At 30.2% G+C, this 19,734-nt stretch overlaps 1 long non-coding RNA gene across 4 annotated transcripts; it reads right to left on the bottom strand.

The window, feature by feature from the left end:
* Window positions 1-2,122: 2,122 nt before the first annotated feature.
* Window positions 2,123-17,061, bottom strand: LOC141456777 (uncharacterized). 4 transcript variants are annotated; one of them, XR_012459978.1, is made up of 5 exons: window positions 16,780-16,970; window positions 15,703-15,932; window positions 4,304-4,595; window positions 3,884-4,084; window positions 2,123-3,471 (listed from the first exon to the last, which is right to left on the bottom strand). It is a non-coding gene; the product is annotated as an uncharacterized lncRNA (long non-coding RNA). The 4 variants fall into 4 exon arrangements; XR_012459979.1 differs by lacking the exons at window positions 2,123-3,471; window positions 3,884-4,084; window positions 4,304-4,595 and adding exons at window positions 8,540-8,641; window positions 15,472-15,623 and having other exon boundaries at window positions 16,780-16,967; XR_012459980.1 differs by lacking the exons at window positions 2,123-3,471; window positions 3,884-4,084; window positions 4,304-4,595 and adding exons at window positions 8,636-8,650; window positions 15,472-15,623 and having other exon boundaries at window positions 16,780-16,967.
* Window positions 17,062-19,734: the final 2,673 nt, after the last annotated feature.

The following is a 19,734-nucleotide window of genomic DNA, read 5'->3' as shown; positions in this document are numbered from 1 at the left end:
AGTAGCTTCAGCAGCTAAAAGAACTTCTTGGCCCGGTTAAATGAACAAAGTAAATTTCTGGACTACAAAAGTACAATATAAAACAAAACCGTTCAATCAATTAAAATTTACTTTAATTCGCTTAAAAAAATAAATAAAAAAATTTAATATTGTTGTTAATGTACCTGCTGTAAGTTGAGAAGCTAAATGATCAATGTAGCTAGAAGCTAATCGAAGAGTTTCAATTTTAGAAAGTTTTCTGTCAGGAGGCTCAGTGGGGATCAAGGCACGTAAGGTCGAAAAAGCTTTATTCACACTGCTTGTTAAAAATAAAAAATAAATTTTTATATTAGACAAAAGATTTAAATTCTTTTCATTAAAGAAAAAAGAAGGAATGATACTGAAATTCATAAAATAAAAAGAAAAATCTAATGTTACAGTATCCCATAAATGTTTAAAATGTATAGCTACTGACATTTTCTGACTAAAGAATAAAGAAGATTAAACATTTTATTTAACAGATTAAAAAAATTACAAAAGAATTATTCAGAAATTCGGTCATTATTATGATTTTGGAAATTGCCAATTACTGCACAAATTATACAAAAAGTGAAACAATTAATAGTGCAATAAATAATTAAATACATTTCCCTTCATTAATGGTCAATTCTTTAATAGCCTTATTAATCCTGGAAAATCTAAAACTGTAAATTTGCATAATTTTTAGCTAAAATTTAGTAGCTCTGAAGGGCATAATAACCCATTGGTTCATTGCCCCCCCCAAAAAAAAGAAAAAAAAAAGTAGCTCTGAAGATTGTATACGAAACTATTATTAGATAAAATACCTATGAGTTCGATCTCTCTCTCGCGCATTTGCTTGATTTCTTTGTTTTATTGGTTCTTCTTTTAATTTCATATTTCTTCCCATTTCTTATTGATGTGGACAATTTTCTTTTTGGTATGGCGAGTGAAGACAACCTTATTGGTATATGTTTAATTTTCTGCATCTGCAAATGTATTTTTGTGTAAAATTAAAACTGTCTGGTAGGACAGTTGTATAAGGGTTGTAGAAAATAAGAACTAAAATCTGTACTTATTATTTGGATACGTTTTTAGTTAATGTTATCAGATAAAGTTGAAAGTTAAATTTGGATGCCCAACTAAAAAAATTAATAATACTTAAATGTGTTGATAAATTTACTTACAGTTTAGTAAGAAAGATCCATTCCAACTGATGAACAGATGTTGAATGGTCATCTCTGTCGTCCACTCATTACAGTCAGATCTAAATGATCCGTGCCCTATGATGCATAAGCAGCCAATGCCATTAGTGGATGTTTTAGTTTCTTAGTTGTCTTTTTTTTATGATGATAAAGATTTGGTACTAAAAATTTAGCCGATCTTTTAAAAGTTTTTAAAGACCTTGTCCATAAGAAGATAGTTTTCATTTAGTATAAAAAAATTAATGCTAGAGTAAAATCTCCTCAAACACTCTTTCTTAATGCACTTATCAGTGCCAAACAGATAAATTGTTAATAAAATAACCAATCAGGCTGAGGTAGGTGCACTTTTTAGAAGCTTTAGCACAGGGTTGTCTTAAGAGCCGCATTTTATTATTCTGAAAAAAACAATAAAATAAAATAAAAGTGATGCTTTTGTAAATTTGTACTTTCAACATCAGTACGATTGGGCCATTTTATACCTTTTATATGTTACTTCGCAAACTTTTGTGTATATTATTAACGTGAATGTTGCAATTCAAATTCCATGTTGATAGAAAATTTCTTTTATAAGAAGTGCCACATTGCTAGCATTTTTTCCTTTGCTGAGATTTTTTCAGAAACATGTTTCTAAGATTTTATTTAAATTCGTATTTACATGCACATTTAGAACAATAACTTAATTCAAATACTTCTAGGAAGATTCGTTTGAGGTAGTTTAGCGCTAGGCTTCCGACTCAAGTGTCACGGTATAAGGATAGAATTCAATTAAACAGTTTAACAAAAACAAAGTATATTACAAGCATGAGAAATGTAGTAAAAGTAAGTCAAAAGAGAATTACAAGTTTTTATTTATTATTATGATTATTTTTTTTACTTATTTATTTAGAGTCAAAATTCTTTAATTTAATAAGATTAAAAATAAAAGAGTAATACACATAAGAATACTAGAATTGTTTTGTTCACTGAATAAAAATGCGGCCAGTGACCCAAATGCGATTTTTTTTTGCAGGTTTCAAATTGAAGGCGATGTATATATTCTAAATAAATAATTCATCACGAGCACTGCAACTGCATACATAAGTTCTTGACCTTATCTTCAAACTAAATGACAATGTCATCCTACAAAAGTTATCCCTGTGAATGTACGAGTTTCAACTTCTTTTTCCATTATAAACTGAATTTATTTCAATTAAAAAAAAAAAAATCGTTGAAACCAATATTAGAAAGATAAATTTAAAATAACTTTTTATTTTAACCGTTCTAAAAAAATTATTTTTTAGCTTCTTAGGACAGAGTCTAACATAAATAATTATAATAAAGATAGTACTTTTACTGATCATGGTAATAATAATAGTAACTATACACAGAAATAATGTGAGATTGAGTAATTTCTAATCATTTTTTTTTCTCTCTTTCTATTTATTTCAAATAATATAAGACAAGTGTAAAGTACTGGAACTTTAATTTCGTCATTAATCAAAACCAAGCCTAGACTGGGAATCAAACCTAGTACCGCGATACATCCAAGCTTACGCTCCGTGCCGCTAACCAAGATACCCACAACTTTCATTTACATTTACAATGTGCACAGATATTTGGGTTCACTTTAATCGGCGGTCCTTTGCTGCATTGATAATTTCTGTAGGCCATCCTAGATTTGTTTGGGAGTGGTTGTAAAACTGCAAAAGATTTAAAAGTTGGATGGAACCTCCCTTAAGATTGTCAGAGTCTGTTCGTTCACAGCAGGCGTCAGTTAAGTGTGCAATGATCTGCAAGTAGCTAGTCACTGTCCTACGGGTTCTCCAAGGTTACATAAAAAAATAGTATTAATTTTTGTTTATTTAGAGTTCTACAACAGTTTCACTCATTCAATCAGTTGGAGTTTATAATTCTTTTCAGTTTTAAAAACGCTTCAGCGAGATGTAACAAAATAAAACATAATTTTATAAGAGATTACTTTTTCTCGGTACTTGATAGTATGTTATTATGTCGTTTATATAAATCGATAAAGGCGTATCTTTCAATTGATTGTACTACGTACTTAGTGAAAGTGATAAATTGTTTTCGAATAATGAATGATAGAGACCCTGGACAGTTCTTGGTAGATTTGATATTCTGAAACTTGCCGGGGAGGAGAGACAAGGACACATGAATTGCTCTGCATTTCCTTCAATATTTCATGCATCTACTATTTTAATTTTTTATTTTTTTGTACCCGTGTAACTCATGTTTAGTCTTGTGAAAAATATTTTGAAGATCTTGTATCTTTCTGTAACAGAAGAACAAGATCACTGTTGCTGCTGTTAAACGATACGCCTGCATCAAAAATGTATTGGCATACACCAAAAAGCTGTCCTGATGCATTAAAAAATTTGAAATTTAATTAACGGCAACATGAAATAAGGTTTAGGATTTTTAAAATTGCATATACCTAAATGTAAAAAATCTAGACTTAACAAAAAAAAATGCATTGTTTATGTAATTGGAAAATTAATGTGAAATATGTGAACGGGGCATCTGCTACGGAAGAGGTTGTAACATTATCATGTAGCAAAATGATGTGATAGGTGAACAGTGCCGGATATTTTAGAACAAGTGCATGATGGTTGATCTTGGCACAGTTCATTGATAAGACTAAAATGTGATAGATAAGAAAGAATAAAGGACAATTGGTCTCTTACCATCTAAAGTTACCATCAACATTTGGGAATGATGTTTAACTTAGGCTTTGGAAAAGAACGTTACTTCTTATCACGACTAACCACATTGAATCAATTTTTGTTATTCATTGTTTTTCAGCACAATTTAAAAATAATAGGGTAAACCGGCTATTGCTGTTCCTCAAAGTAACCTTCAAAAAAACAGAATCCTCAAGTGCTCTCCTAGTAACAAGAAATCCAGCATTAAAGAAAGTAAGCAAGCAATGCTTTAGAAATAAAGTAAGTAGAAGTCCAGTAAATGAACCGGCCATAGAAGATATAGGAGAAAAAACTAATTTTCTTGTATGGAAGGAAAAAAGATCTTCGAGGAAGAACGAAAGATTAAAAGAAATATAACTACAAGGAATACATAAAATTATAAAGTAATATAACTTTCCTGACCTCATCATCTATGTTGTGGTGTTAAGATGTGCTATAAAAATGCATCTGTATCTATCCAGCGCCAATTTTGGGTCTATGGCCACCCTATTCCTCGTCCGTACGCTCCCCTCTAGCCAACTCATCTTCCTTCTTCCTCTGGAACGCCTTTCACAGATTCTAATTTCTATTGCCTTCCTTAATAACCCATGTTCTCTGTCAGCAAGGCCGAACCACCATGAACAGGTGCGATCACTGAATTAATTGCTTGCATTTTAACATGACTCTGATCGTATTATATCTGACACGCCCTCTCCTGTTCTTAAAAACAAATAATAATTTACATTACATTAAAATTTGCATTTTAAAAAAATTTACTTTCAAATATATATTGTAAAGTTTTCTATTATTGATATAAATTTTAATGATGTCTTTATAGGAGTTTTGAAGTATTTAATTGGCAAATACGTATATGTATATTATTTTAAATGCATAACAGAACAATTTTTACAACTGGTATTCTAAAATTTGATTTTTGAAAACAAAAGAGGTTCAGTTACATTAACTTGAAAAGTGGGACTTATTTAGTTTAAGAAGGTGTGCTAACACTTAAAAGTGATTACATCTCCTTCTTCCCAAACGAGAATAAATATTACAGAAAGTTATAACACTGTTACATTTGGGAAAACAGTTCTATCGACCGCCCTCTAGTTATTTACAGATTTGATGGCAATCCTGATTAATCGCTTAAAAGCGTCCTTTATGCATTAGATAGATTCTTCATTGAAATTTTTTTGACTTAAAAGCTTCTATAACTATCAATAAATTTATAAATTATATTTGGTTAGTCAATATAAATGCATTGATTCTTCAAAATATTAAGTTTATTATAAAATAAAATACTTTTTTGTGAGCAGGTCTTACTAAATCTCTACAGTAACATCTGCCTAATTAAGATCATATCTTTACTGTAAATGTAGTAATGGACCATATGTCAAGGCCTCGATATTATTTATTTACATGGTACATTTAATTTTTGCATAAGTAAATGTCAATTACTTATAAAAAGTTGATTTTAAGAAATTCTACAGTTTACAACTTTTCAGCTTTCGCTAATTCATCTTATCTACCATTTCTTCATATATAACAAAGAGTAGCCACTTTTTTTATAACACCCTCTTTTCTTATTGCTCTAACTTGAAAATTAAAGAGTATTGACAAGCCTAATATGGATAACAAACAAAGACTTATTTATTTTACACCTAATTGAGTAAACACAGTGAGTTTTAGCTTATAGCTCTTTTAAGAACTTGATTTTTAGAGATTCCAAGGCGATTAGTACAAGTTTCCTAAAATCTCTAAAATAAGGAGCAAATATTTGCAATATACTCTTAATAACATAATAACACTTAATTAAGCTTCTTTACAACACAGAAAAGAAAAGACAATTGTCGGAAAGTTTGATTTACAAAGTGGTTTACTGTTGCAAGAACAAATATGTACTTGTACTTATTTAGTTATTAGATTAGCCCACAATAGCAGACAGTCTCTCGAAAAGAAGAACCTAGCTATTTCCTCTCTAACGAGTAGTCAATAAATAGAACCACATTGCTTGTATGTAACCAATTGTAGCTATTCTTATGAGTATTTTTTGGACATTCTATTTTATAATGAAGCTTGAACGCAATGTAAAAATAACTGTTGGTAACAGTAATGAATACGTTAAAAAATGATTTGGCCTTATGCATATTATTGATACTTACTTACTGTGCCGTCCATACAGTAGGTTTTGCCTGAAGTGAGGCAATGATGTCTAAAGTAATTGGCTAAATAAGAGAGATATTTTGAGCATTTCCCTCAACAGTGCCCAACTCCATATTCTCTTTTAAAATGAATCTATACTATTTTAATTAATTTTAAATCTATCAGATGATGAATTCACTATCAGAAAAGTTTTACAGAAGAGCAAAACACAAGAATAAAAAAATAATAATAATAGTAAAACAGAGTAGGTATGAAACCATTTTATGAAATCATTTCTGTTTTGGCTTGATGACTAGTTAAAAATGTTTCCGTTAGATTGCACCTGTTCACGCTTAATATTTCATTGGAGATTTAGCCTGAGGATTTAACTAACAGAAGTCTAATAACAAAATCTGTCAACTACATAGTTGATGTTCTCCAAATAAGATTCACTTTCTACGCTTTTATGTGAAATACAATATTTCTTGTAGCCACTCAACATGCAGTTGATCTCATTACATGAGAGGCACTTTCTTTAACTAAGTAGAAAAATTTGTTTCTTTTCAGACTTCCGTATGCATTTTTTTTGGCATTGGCTTTCGCCATACAGCCAGCATCGTCTAGGTGCTTATCACTAGAATATCACTCACTCTCCATTCTTACTTATAAATACATTCGCTTCACCCATTCACCGAATCATCGATATTCCTGAAATTTTAAATAAATTAAACATCAATTTAAGCTAACATTAACTAAACATCCAATAAACATTATTGTAGAAATTTCTTTAATTAGAAGTGATTGAAGAAAAACAGTTATTTCACAGAAACATTCAATATTGAGAAAAAATATTTATTTGTATAAAATCAAAGAACGTGACTGCAATGAGTTTTTTTTGTAATTCACTAATAAAGTAAAAAAGTAAAGGACGACAAAAACAGAATAAATACAACTATCTAGCGGTGGATAAAAAGTTGATGTAAATAAAATACAAAAAAATAGAATGATGCATCAACCCGGTTGTATATAAATGACAAAGCCAGGAGGTTAGAATTTACTTGGTAAATATATTGTGCCGGTGTCGGCATTACCTTCTTTCTTCTTCATACGGAGGGGGGGCAGTCACAATTGAAGCACTGTTCTCAAAACATCGTCGTTTCGCACACTACTTTCAAACATTGATTCTTTCAATTTGTTGGCGGACACACACAATGTTTTGTCTCCTTCTATTATATAGTCTTACATTTTTTTTTTCTTGTTAAAGGATGCAACAATTGAAAAAGCAAATTAAATCTTTTTTTGTAATTTTTTTTTAACATGAAGGGTTGCTCACACGATACCAGTTTTCAATAGGAGATGTTTGAGGTCGAACACAGTTGTGCAGATATTCAAGTGCATAATGTTTTTATAAACATGCGCACATACATATATATTAAAGGGTTTGTGGGGGGCAGATAACTTGGTGCAATAAATTGTAAGTGGCCACTTGTCAACTTGGAATCTCTTGTTTGTGTGTATCTGTAAATGCAAGTTTAACTACCACCCTGTAGCCGGTCGAGTACCCCTTGTGACAAGGTGAAGTCCTTGCTTTTCCATTTGGGTTCACTGCACCATTGCTCCCCTACTTTGGCATCATTCCACGAACTAACTACTTCTTATCTGCTGCTTTACAACTGAGGCAATCCAAGTCATTCATACGCATTCTATATACTCCACATTCTTTAATTCATCACTAAACTATTCGTTTAAAACGTACAACGAATTCACTATGATTTCAAAAGATGGATAACTAAGCTATGAGTTGTTACAACCAGTGTAAAAATTATAATTTACTCAAGATTTTGTTCTCAATAATGTTACCAATATGTGGGGGTATTATCGTATTTGAAGAATAAACAGGAAGGAACGCTTCTGTCTCGATAACCCTCTCTCCTTTGACACTCAAAAATTAAATGAGAAAAATTCGACCCACAATACATAGCCCACTCAGTCGGCAGCAAGGACGGGTCTAAAATTGGAACCACGGTTTTTTTTTGGAGGGTAATGACGAAATCTCCCAAATAAAGCCTTGGTTTATTTACTTATATATCTTTAAAAAAATAACAAATAAATAAAAAGAACGAAAGATGGGAGAAGAAGAAATATATTGTAAATTAAGGGAACAAAAAGGAAGTATTGTTGCTGGTTACCAAGCAGCGCTTATTGCTGTTCGCTTATAGCTCCGATGATCCGATTAAAATCTAAATAAATTAAGAAATTGATATCTGTCTTTGCGGAGGGAGAGAAAAAATAAAGAAAATTCAAGGCACTTATTCACACAACCCATTAAAATCAATTCTCCTATTTTCACCTCCGTAAAAAATAATATAATTTCAGAAATATTCTAAAAAATGATTAATATAAACTAATTAATAATAAAAAAAAAAATGAAACAAAACAAAAGGGAGAACTCTTTTTCAATTTAAAGAAAAATATATTTTCATGAATTTTTATATATAATTGAAAACCAATTCTTTCAATCAAAACTCAAAAATTAGTATGTAGACCCTGAATATACCTAGGATGGTTCCTTTAAAGATTCTGTTCAAGACAGTTCCAAAGGCATCAATCAGTTCTTATCTGAAATTTCTACAATTAAGTTTGAAATTGTACGCGTTTTGAAAATATTTATTTTTGCACTGAATTTATTACTTAATTTATTTAGAATATGTACTAAATTAGATATAGAAGGTTTTATGGCCGTGCCGAATTTAAATTTTGAGTTTTTATAGATATATTTATTTGAACCCCCCTGAGTCAGAAAAAATGGTACCTATGGATTGTTAGCTGTATATACAATAGTTTGCATAACTCAATCACGGAAAATGATAGATTGTATCTCTAAAACGACTCCTACGACTTTTTTCTCAAGTTCATATGCTCACTTACACAGTAGATTTTTAATTTTTATTTTAAAGCTTTTTTTTAAGACATTATCAGTGGAGAAGAGGGATAAACTACGCTCTAATGCAGTGGTTCTTAACCGGTGTTCCGCGAATATGATCCTGGTGTTCCGCGAAATTTCAATTTTAAATTTATTGAAATTTAGAAACTTAAGAAAGATACGAAAACAAAAAATTGTTATTTTTTTTTTTAATTTGAATTTAATTTTAAGTTCTTGCTAAATACCGAATTTCAAATTATTTAATGTTAGTGTTCCGCGAGAAAAATATATTCATATAAATGTGTTCCGCGTCTATGAAAAGGTTAAGAACCACTGATATAAAGGGTTGAAAATTTTTTGGGTCATGAAATTCTGTAAAATTATGGCCGTTCTGTATCTCCCACTGTGAACCACGTATTGGTATGGAATTTTTTTCTCTTGTACACTTTGTTTTTCTCAATTATAAACCATAGTTATTTTTTGCACAGATATAAAAAGGTAGAAGATATAAAGGGTTGAAAATTTTTTGGGTCATGAAATTCTGTAAAATTATGGCCGTTCTGTATCTCCCACTGTGAACCACGTATTGGTATGGAATTTTTTTCTCTTGTACACTTTGTTTTTCTCAATTGTAAACCATAGTTATTTTGTGCACAGATCTAAAAAGGTAGAAGATATAAAGGGTTGAAAATTTTTTGGGTCATGAAATTCTGTAAAATTATGGCCGTTCTATATCTCCCACTGTGAACCACGTATTCGTATGAAATTTTGTTCTCTTGTACACTTAGTTTTTCTCAATTATAAGCTATAGTTATTTTTTGCACAGATCTATAAATGATGAAGATTTAAAGGGTTGAAAATTTTTTGGGTCATGAAATTCTGTAAAATTATGGCCGTTCTATATCTCCCACTGTGAACCACGTATTGATATGGAATTTTGTTCTATTGTACACTTTGTTTTTCACAATTATAAACTATAGTTATTTTGAGCCCAGATCTAAAAAGGTAGAAGATATAAAGGGTTGAAAATTTTTTGGGTCATGAAATTCTGTAAAATTATGGCCGTTCTACATCTCCCACTGTGAACCACGTATTGATATGGAATTTTGTTCTATTGTACACTTTGTTTTTCTCAATTATAAATTATAGTTATTTTGAGCCCAGATCTAAAAAGGTAGAAGATATAAGGGGTTGAAAATTTTTTGGGTCATGAAATTCTGTAAAATTATGGCCGTTCTGTATCTCCCACTGTGAACCACGTATTGGTATGGAATTTTTTTCTCTTGTACACTTTGTTTTTCTCAATTATAAACCATAGTTATTTTGTGCACAGATCTAAAAAGGTAGAAGATATAAAGGGTTGAAAATTTTTTGGGTCATGAAATTCTGTAAAATTATGGCCGTTCTATATCTCCCACTGTGAAGCACGTATTGATATGGAATTTTTTTCTCTTATACACTTTGTTTTTCTCAATTATAAACTATAGTTATTTTGTGCACAGATCTATAAATGTAGAAGATATAATAAGTTGAAAATTTTTTGGGTCATGAAATTCTGTAAAATTATGGCCGTTCTATATCTCTCACTGTGAACCACGTATTGATATGGAATTTTGTTCTATTGTACACTTTGTTTTTCTCAATTATAAACTATAGTTATTTTGAGCCCAGATCTAAAAAGGTAGAAGATATAAAGGGTTGAAAATTTTTTGGGTCATGAAATTCTGTAAAATTATGGCCGTTCTGTATCACCCACTGTGAACCACGTATTGGTATGGAATTTTTTTCTCTTGTACACTTTGTTTTTCTCAATTATAAATTATAGTTATTTTGAGCCCAGATCTAAAAAGGTAGAAGATATAAAGGGTTGAAAATTTTTTGGGTCATGAAATTCTGTAAAATTATGGCCGTTCTGTATCTCCCACTGTGAACCACGTATTGGTAAAGAATTTTTTTCTCTTGTACACTTTGTTTTTCTCAATTGTAAACCATAGTTATTTTGTGCACAGATCTAAAAAGGTAGAAGATATAAAGGGTTAAAAATTTTTTGGGTCATGAAATTCTGTAAAATTATGGCCGTTCTATATCTGCCACTGTGAACCACGTATTCGTATGAAATTTTGTTCTCTTATACACTTAGTTTTTCTCAATTATAAGCTATAGTTATTTTTTGCACAGATCTATAAATGATAAAGATTTAAAGGGTTGAAAATTTTTTGGGTCATGAAATTCTGTAAAATTATGGCCGTTCTATATCTCCCACTGTGAACCACGTTAATACGTGGAAATTGATATGGAATTTTGTTCTATTGTACACTTTGTTTTTCTCAATTATAAACTATAGTTATTTTGAGCCCAGATCTAAAAAGGTAGAAGATATAAAGGGTTGAAAATTTTTTGGGTCATGAAATTCTGTAAAATTATGGCCGTTCTATATCTCCCACTGTGAACCACGTATTGATATGGAATTTTGTTCTATTGTACACTTTGTTTTTCTCAATTATAAATTATAGTTATTTTGAGCCTAGATCTAAAAAGGTAGAAGATATAAAGGGTTGAAAATTTCTTGGGTCATGAAATTCTGTAAAATTATGGCCGTTCTATATCTCCCACTGTGAAGCACGTATTGATATGGAATTTTTTTCTCTTATACACTTTGTTTTTCTCAATTATAAACTATAGTTGTTTTGTGCACAGATCTATAAATGTAGAAGATATAAAGGGTTGAAAATTTTTTGGGTCATGAAATTCTGTAAAATTATGGCCCTTCTATATCTCCCACTGTGAACCACGTATTGATATGGAATTTTGTTCTCTTGTACACTTTGTTTTTCTCAATTATGAACTATAGTTATTTTGTGCACAGATCTATAAATGAAGAAGATTTAAAGGGTTGAAAATTTTTTGGGCCATGAAATTCTGTAAAATTATGGCCGTTCTATATCTCTCACTGTGAACCACGTATTGATATGGAATTTTGTTCTATTGTACACTTTGTTTTTCTCAATTATAAACTATAGTTATTTTGAGCCCAGATCTAAAAAGGTAGAAGATATAAAGGGTTGAAAATTTTTTGGGTCATGAAATTCTTTAAAATTATGGCCGTTCTGTATCTCCCACTGTGAACCACGTATTGGTATGGAATTTTTTTCTCTTGTACACTTTGTTTTTCTCAATTATAAACCATAGTTATTTTGTGCACAGATCTAAAAAGGTAGAAGATATAAATGGTTGAAAATTTTTTGGGTCATGAAATTCTGTAAAATTATGGCCGTTCTGTATCTCCCACTGTGAACCACGTATTGGTATGGAATTTTTTTCTCTTGTACACTTTGTTTTTCTCAATTATAAACCATAGTTATTTTGTGCACAGATCTAAAAAGGTAGAAGATATAAAGGGTTGAAAATTTTTTGGGTCATGAAATTCTGTAAAATTATGGCCGTTCTATATCTCCCACTGTGAACCACGTATTCGTATGAAATTTTTTTCTCTTGTACACTTAGTTTTTCTCAATTATAAGCTATAGTTATTTTTTGCACAGATCTATAAATGATGAAGATTTAAAGGGTTGAAAATTTTTTGGGTCATGAAATTCTGTAAAATTATGGCCGTTCTATATCTCCCACTGTGAACCACGTATTGATATGGAATTTTGTTCTATTGTACACTTTGTTTTTATCAATTATAAACTATAGTTATTTTGAGACCAGATCTAAAAAGGTAGAAGATATAAAGGGTTGAAAATTTTTTGGGTCATGAAATTCTGTAAAATTATGGCCGTTCTGTATCTCCCACTGTGAACCACGTATTGGTATGGATTTTTTTTCTCTTGTACACTTTGTTTTTCTCAATTATAAACCATAGTTATTTTGTGCACAGATCTAAAAAGGTAGAAGATATAAAGGGTTGAAAATTTTTTGGGTCATGAAATTCTGTAAAATTATGGCCGTTCTATATCTCCCACTGTGAACCACGTATTGATATGGAATTTTTTTCTCTTGTACACTTTGTTTTTCTCAATTATAAACCATAGTTATTTTGTGCACAGATCTAAAAAGGTAGAAGATATAAAGGGTTGAAAATTTTTTGGGTCATGAAATTCTGTAAAATTATGGCCGTTCTGTATCTCCCACTGTGAACCACGTATTGGTATGGAATTTTTTTCTCTTGTACACTTAGTTTTTCTCAATTATAAGCTATAGTTATTTTTGCACAGATCTATAAATGATGAAGATTTAAAGGGTTGAAAATTTTTTGGGTCATGAAATTCTGTAAAATTATGGCCGTTCTATATCTCCCACTGTGAACCACGTATTGATATGGAATTTTGTTCTATTGTACACTTTGTTTTTCTCAATTATAAACTATAGTTATTTTGAGCCCAGATCTAAAAAGGTAGAAGATATAAAGGGTTGAAAATTTTTTGGGTCATGAAATTCTGTAAAATTATGGCCGTTCTATATCTCCCACTGTGAACCACGTATTGATATGGAATTTTGTTCTATTGTACACTTTGTTTTTCTCAATTATAAATTATAGTTATTTTGAGCCCAGATCTAAAAAGGTAGAAGATATAAAGGGTTGAAAATTTTTTGGGTCATGAAATTCTGTAAAATTATGGCCGTTCTGTATCTCCCACTGTGAACCACGTATTTGTATGAAATTTTGTTCTCTTGTACACTTAGTTTTTCTCAATTATAAGCTATAGTTATTTTTTGCACAGATCTATAAATGATGAAGATTTAAAGGGTTGAAAATTTTTTGGGTCATGAAATTCTGTAAAATTATGGCCGTTCTATATCTCCCACTGTGAACCACGTATTGATATGGAATTTTGTTCTATTGTACACTTTGTTTTTCTCAATTATAAACTATAGTTATTTTGAGCACAGATCTAAAAAGGTAGAAGATATAAAGGGTTGAAAATTTTTTGGGTCATGAAATTCTGTAAAATTATGGCCGTTCTATATCTCCCACTGTGAACCACGTATTGATATGGAATTTTGTTCTATTGTACACTTTGTTTTTCTCAATTATAAATTATAGTTATTTTGAGCCCAGATCTAAAAAGGTAGAAGATATAAAGGGTTGAAAATTTTTTGGGTCATGAAATTCTGTAAAATTATGGCCGTTCTATATCTCCCACTGTGAACCACGTATTGATATGGAATTTTGTTTTATTGTACACTTTGTTTTTCTCAATTATAAACTATAGTTATTTTGAGCCCAGATCTAAAAAGGTAGAAGATATAAAGGGTTGAAAATTTTTTGGGTCATGAAATTCTGTAAAATTATGGCCGTTCTATATCTCCCACTGTGAACCACGTATTGATATGGAATTTTGTTCTATTGTACACTTTGTTTTTCTCAATTATAAATTATAGTTATTTTGAGCCCAGATCTAAAAAGGTAGAAGATATAAAGGGTTGAAAATTTTTTGGGTCATGAAATTCTGTAAAATTATGGCCGTTCTGTATCTCCCACTGTGAACCACGTATTGATATGGAATTTTGTTCTATTGTACACTTTGTTTTTCTCAATTATAAACTATAGTTATTTTGAGCCCAGATCTAAAAAGGTAGAAGATATAAAGGGTTGAAAATTTTTTGGGTCATGAAATTCTGTAAAATTATGGCCGTTCTATATCTCCCACTGTGAACCACGTATTGATATGGAATTTTGTTCTATTGTACACTTTGTTTTTCTCAATTATAAATTATAGTTATTTTGAGCCCAGATCTAAAAAGGTAGAAGATATAAAGGGTTGAAAATTTTTTGGGTCATGAAATTCTGTAAAATTATGGCCGTTCTATATCTCTCACTGTGAACCACGTATTGATATGGAATTTTGTTCTATTGTACACTTTGTTTTTCTCAATTATAAACTATAGTTATTTTGAGCCCAGATCTATAAATGTAGAAGATATAAAGCAGTGGTTCTTAACCGGTGTTCCGCAAATATGGTCGAAGTGTTCCGCGAAATTTCAATTTTAAATGTATTGAAAGTTAGAAACTTAGGAAAGATACGAAAACAAAAAATTGTTCCTTTTTTTAATTTGAATTTAATTTTAAGTTCTTGCTAAATACCGAATTTCAAATTATCTAATGTTAGTGTTTCGCGAGAAAAATATATACATATAATTTTGTTCCGCGTCTTTGAAAAGGTTAAGAACCACTGCTCTAATGTGTCATTTAAGCGCAATGAGTAGCCTCATTTTCTGCGCAATATTATTAGGTCTTAACTTTAAGATCTAGAGACCTAAGAAATAACTTACTGTTTCAGTAAAATTTTCAAATGAAAAAATCAGTTTAGCGCAACCGCCACTCTACTGAATAACTTAATTTTGCTTTTTCACTAAAAATACTTCAAAGAAAATTATAAATTTTTCGTGTATTGCGGGAAGAGAAAGTCATTTTCACCCCCAGATATCTAATATTTTCTTTAGGGCATTTAGAAAAAGCGAGGAATAAATAATAATATAAAAGTAATATAAAAGAATGAAAACAAAATAATAAATCACGGACCCAACACAGTCATGCAGTTTCGTTGTTAGTTGCAACAATAGAGGCATCATTAATTTTTAAACAGTATTGTGGACTTCAAATTCCAAGGACATCATGCATTAACTTTAGAAACGCATTTCTTTCTTTTGTTTCTTCACAAATTTTCATTTTTTCTAAATTTATTTGACGATTATATTATTAATCGAATACTTAGTATTTTAATGTGAATTACAACTATGATTTTGCACTGACCTCTACTCAACCAGTATTAAAGTGAGTGTAAGTAAAGTATATTTTAACAATTAGGTAATTATTATTGTTTTGTTTTCTTTTTAGTTATTCTAATTCTCTTCATGTTTGAAGTTTTCGTTTTCAAGTAGAACTTTTTCTCATTATTTCTCAGAGTTGAACCGTGGATGTATAAAATATCCTTTAGAGTGAAGAACTTGCCATATACATGTCAGCTAAGAACCCAGAATATCCTAAAACAAAAAACAAATAAAAGTTGTGTACAAATATTTCAAATAACATTGTAGTTTTAAGCTGTATCAATTTCATATCAATACCAATTTGAAATTTTATTTATTGAAGAAAAAAAGTAGTCTTTCTTAGTGCATGAGAATTCAAAGTTAAAAGAAATTCTGGACGCAATTTCCGAGAAAATTAATAAAAACAGAGAAAAAAATCCCTTTATTAAAGAGATAGACTTTGGTTGTCAGGTCTCATGGGGGTATCCAAGCAAAATCTAGTTATTTTTTTGGGCCATAGTGGTGATATTAACCAAAAAATTATTCTTTATAAACCCATTTTTTTTTTTATTCAAGTGACCTCAAAACAGATAACTCTGACATATGCGCATACATAGTTTGTTTAAATTTTATTTTATCAAATTAATGAATTATATTAGGGGAAACAATGAATTTACGAATTGACAACCGCCCACAATGTTTCTCATTTTACTTGCTGCGAGTTTAAAAATATTTAATTCCTGTTTTTTATTTTTGTAATCATTATTACTATTAAAGTAAATTAATTGCTTAAAATCTTGTTTATTATTTTTTTTAAGGTTTGATTCACATTTAAAGAAAAGTGGCACGCAACTTAACATTATTAGATGTTTTATCATATGCCGTGATAAAGTTAGGTGAGACTTTACAGAACTTATTCGTAATATTTATTTGTACAACACTTTTGTCTTAATAATATTAATTTATATATTATATGTTATTAAGCAGATTTATTGATAAGAAATAGATTAAATTTATAATTTTCAAATAACACATTGAAAACCACAATTAATGGCTGCGTCACAACTTTCGTTGTACTCACCTGCAACAGTAATCACTACAGCAACTCTTGCCTGGATTGCACTTCATTGTTTATAGTAATTCACATTATAAATTTTTACAAATAAACTAGAGTGATAGTTTTACTCATAACCAGTCACGTGTATTAAAAGCACCATGCTCTTTACTATCGCGATAGTAATCCCATTAATCAGCTGATACTGTTAGATTAATCCTATCGAACCAGATGATTAATTTACTGATTACTTAATTGTAATTTTTTATTTACTACAAAAATTAAAAGCTTAAAATAATGTATCGATTGGGTAAACATTATCAATTTAATTTAATTTACGGTAATTTACCGTACTCCAATTACTTTGTGAAGTTATCCTATTTAAAGAGCATTCATGCAATAATTTTTCTTTGGTAATTTTGAGCAGATTATTAATAATAATATTTAATAATTAATAATAAAATAATTAATAATTAAATACATAATTTTTTTAGAAAAAAGTATATACATACATAGGCATGGCTATATGCAGCCGTCTGCCAGAGTTTACTATAAATGAAAAAAAAAATCTTTCTTTATAAAACAAAAAAAAAATAGACCTAAAAAAATTAAATAATAAAATATAAATATAAAATAATAATAGTAAGTTGCTTTAAAACTTTAATAACAAATTAAATAAGCAAGTACAAAAAAGAAGACGGTACAAAACAAATAATACAAAAAATAAATTAAATATAAATAATAAATTCTAAGAAGAATCTGTGATCCAGATGTACCTATTCTCTAAGCATGTCGAGCATAGCGGATCGTGGGCGAGGATTTACTTGCCCGGATAAAAAAGCAATTATTCTACCCCTTGCATGAGTTCGCTTACCGAAATAGGGGGACCCGAAATTCTGCCAATAGAGGGCACACGCCCAGAAAATGGTATCTCTTCGCGGGCATTGAAATTACAAAGAGAACACGTTTCAACATAGCGATCTCTCTCAAGCCAAGGTCTACAGTTTAAAATATAATAACTCTCCCCTCAGCTTAAATAGCCAGCGAAGTTCAGAGTAATTTAGGTTCTCGGAGAAGGAGAGAGACTCGTGCACATGGGCAATTATCATGGATACAAGCAATAATTTAATCTACTTAAAAGTATTCGAAAATTATCAGCCCTTTTGGCACCACCGGTTATTTTACTTTTAATTGCCACAATAAGCCAAGGGATATGATTAGCTTTGTGGTCAGTTAGTTAACCCTTGCTAACTCACACACTCGGGTTTATGTTAAACTGCCGCTCCTTAGATTTTCTCTTCCTAGTAGTTCTTAAGCTCTCTATCCGGTGATGGGCAGTATCAGTACGAATACTGAATAAAGGTTCTGGGCGCCGATGACCTCAGATGCTTACATGTTTTATTATTAATAATTTAAAAAAAAACTTTCCTAATAATGCTGCACTTTTCAAATAAGCTCTTTTTTTACGCATTTTTTTTACCTAAACATCCTTAAAATACAGACTAGCTGAACCAAATGCAGCAAGTAATAATCATTTTTGTTTTTTACTAATTGTGTCTTTCATAATCCTTTATACTATGAAGTAGAAGAGGTTTCTTAATAAGTAATGAAAATCTGGAAATATGGCAAAGTTTTGCCCATTAAAAACGGCTAACTAATTGGTAAGTAGAAGCCACCATTACCCATTAACAATTTCTGTTTTCAGTTGTTTCAAAATTATGATTGTCATTAGTTAATAAAATGGAAAACTAATATAAATAAGAAATTTAAGCAACTCAAATGAAAAATAAAGATGACCAATTAAAACCAGTTTGAAATGCTATAAGGATCAGTAAATTGCTACATCTCAGTCACATTCTGTTATTTGTCTGCTGATCTCCAAGCACATTAATGTATTGCCATTAGGTTTTCTCTACGTAAATTTTGGATTTTGGAATCTCCAGCTATAGATTTGGACCTCAAACCTGACATATACTGTGTCTTCTTCAACTTTAACTCCCACATTTCGGTTTTTCCCCCTAAGGTAAATAAAATATCTTAAAACAACAAATTCAAAATATAAATACATATAGAACAGAAGAGATATTAACAGGAATCATTCTTAGCACTTTGTAAACGGTAAACTAATTATATCAATAATTACTTATATTACGGAAGAAGGTATAACAATTTTTATGGATGGAAGAAGCAGTGTTTTTTGTTCAAGCATGTTGAAGTGCTCTAAAATTAATCCAAAATGTTGCACATTTGCGATCATAACTAATTCATTCAACATGTTATCAATTTCGTAAATTAGACATACAAGTAATTTATATATTATTATAAAGAAAGGCATCATAACATGTCAATCCAGTATACAATAGATCCGTTAGAGGATCTCTCTGCTCGGTGGGGAAAATGTAATAGTGACCTATTAGTAGTGTTAACTTCATTACTAGTGTGACGCCACGCTTTACAGTTACAATAATTATTACTACTGTACATATTGCGATATTGCAGGCAAATAAATAGTAGATAAAATAAATTAATGCCACAATTTATATATTTATTATAAATGCCCCCTAAAAAAATTCTTTTTTAAAATTTTCATTGATCTAATTGAGACATTTTTTTTAAATAATTCAAATTGGTTGTTCTTGAACTGAACTGAATATTAAATGCATCTTATACCGTCAACGTATCAGAATGAAGAAGATTTAAGTTTTTTTCCTAAGAATCAAAATATTATCAGTCTTAACATTTATTTATGTTCCCAACGGCAGAATTTTCTCCTGACTTCATAACGAAAAAATATGTTTATATTCCTTCTTGCAGCCATAGGTCGCCTGATGATTATGGGCAGTCGCTGATCCAGAGACCCCAAAGCAAAAGGTTTTTTTAATTTACATTTTAATACATCTTAAGAAAAAAATTCCTGTTCTTTGCAAGAAGAAGATAATGCTTCTCGCCAATAAAACCAAGTGAAACAAATAAAATTGTGTT

This window comes from Rhodnius prolixus, unplaced genomic scaffold, assembly GCF_049639745.1.
Source record: "Rhodnius prolixus isolate KJV_2025 unplaced genomic scaffold, Rpr scaffold_10, whole genome shotgun sequence".
Lineage (NCBI taxonomy): Eukaryota > Metazoa > Arthropoda > Insecta > Hemiptera > Reduviidae > Rhodnius > Rhodnius prolixus.
The sequence above is the reverse complement of the archived record's forward strand: the minus strand, read 5'-3'. Positions and strand labels throughout refer to the sequence as shown.